The sequence below is a fragment of the Ixodes scapularis genome, unplaced genomic scaffold, assembly GCF_016920785.2.
Source record: "Ixodes scapularis isolate PalLabHiFi unplaced genomic scaffold, ASM1692078v2 PGA_scaffold3__209_contigs__length_174095766, whole genome shotgun sequence".
Lineage (NCBI taxonomy): Eukaryota > Metazoa > Arthropoda > Arachnida > Ixodida > Ixodidae > Ixodes > Ixodes scapularis.
In genome coordinates this window covers 25,987,344-25,988,497 of record NW_024609868.1, presented here as the reverse complement: position 1 = coordinate 25,988,497, position 1,154 = coordinate 25,987,344, and positions in this window count along the sequence as shown.

Below are 1,154 nucleotides of genomic sequence, written 5' to 3'. Positions count from 1 at the left end.
ACAGCGCGTGGAAGCCTGTGACGCGATGCTGCAGAGACTGCTGAGTAGACCCTTCTCAGAAGTTAATCAAGCAACAATGGCGGTCTTCATTTCTTGGTGACGGCCAATGTTAGGCTTAGGCTAGGTAGCGCAAGCTACCGCCCGATATACAAAGGGTGTAATCATGCATTAACATCGATCCATCCATATATTGGGCACAAGGCGTGTGACTCAACTCGTTGGTATGACTGGATACGAGTCCTAGGCGAACTCTGACGTAGCACTCGTTTTCGATACGAGTTGAGCCGAATTTACCCCGAACGCTGACGCAGCCCTCGTGTCCAAAGCAGGACAGAGAACGTGTCCAAACGATGGCAGATCATGGCCTCCGAGATTGGCAGACTCGGATAACTGGCGCAGCTGTTACTAGGTGGCGCTCACTTCTAAAAAAGGGTAAAGCCCCTTCATGTTTCCCAAGACAGAGGGGCTTTAAAAATGTAAACGTGAATTTTATCAAGGGACTTTATGCTGAATGAGTTATCGAAAGAAGACATGTTGTGTTATTTCATAACTAAACAACGGAACCCTATCTTTTTCGCTTCCTCTCGTCCCCAGCCACCAGCATGGCCCGTTTGCTCGAAGCCAGTTAACTTTAACCGCGGTTAAAAGTTAACCGCATTTCCTTACAAGGGGGAATTTCAGGTCACGTTACCGGCAGAGTAAGGACGGCGGGGAAATATGGCGGTGCCCCGGCGAGCGAGCACCGCTCGCTTTGGAGCTAATTAGCGGCAAGATGTTACGGTGGCGCCCTCGCATGGTTCCCTCTCGTGACGTCATGACCTTGTGAACAACATGTTCGAGGTAGGGTCACCATATTCCTCAAGGTAGAAAACGGGACACCCCGGGGGGGGGGGGGGGGGGGGGGGGGGGGTGTCCCGTTTTTTACTACGCATATTTTTACGTTACTACTACGCATATTTTTACTAGATCCGAATTACACGCTTTTCAATTTATGATGGTGTTACGTACAGTTCTTTCATGCTGGCCAGCCATGCTGCCAGTGCACCATCCGCCTCTCACTGCTCACTTCTTCATCGTCGTTTCTAGGACTGAACTTCGTCGTCGTCTTTCGAACTTGGAAGGAAATTTCAACGAGGCTTATCTTCAATTCAGAC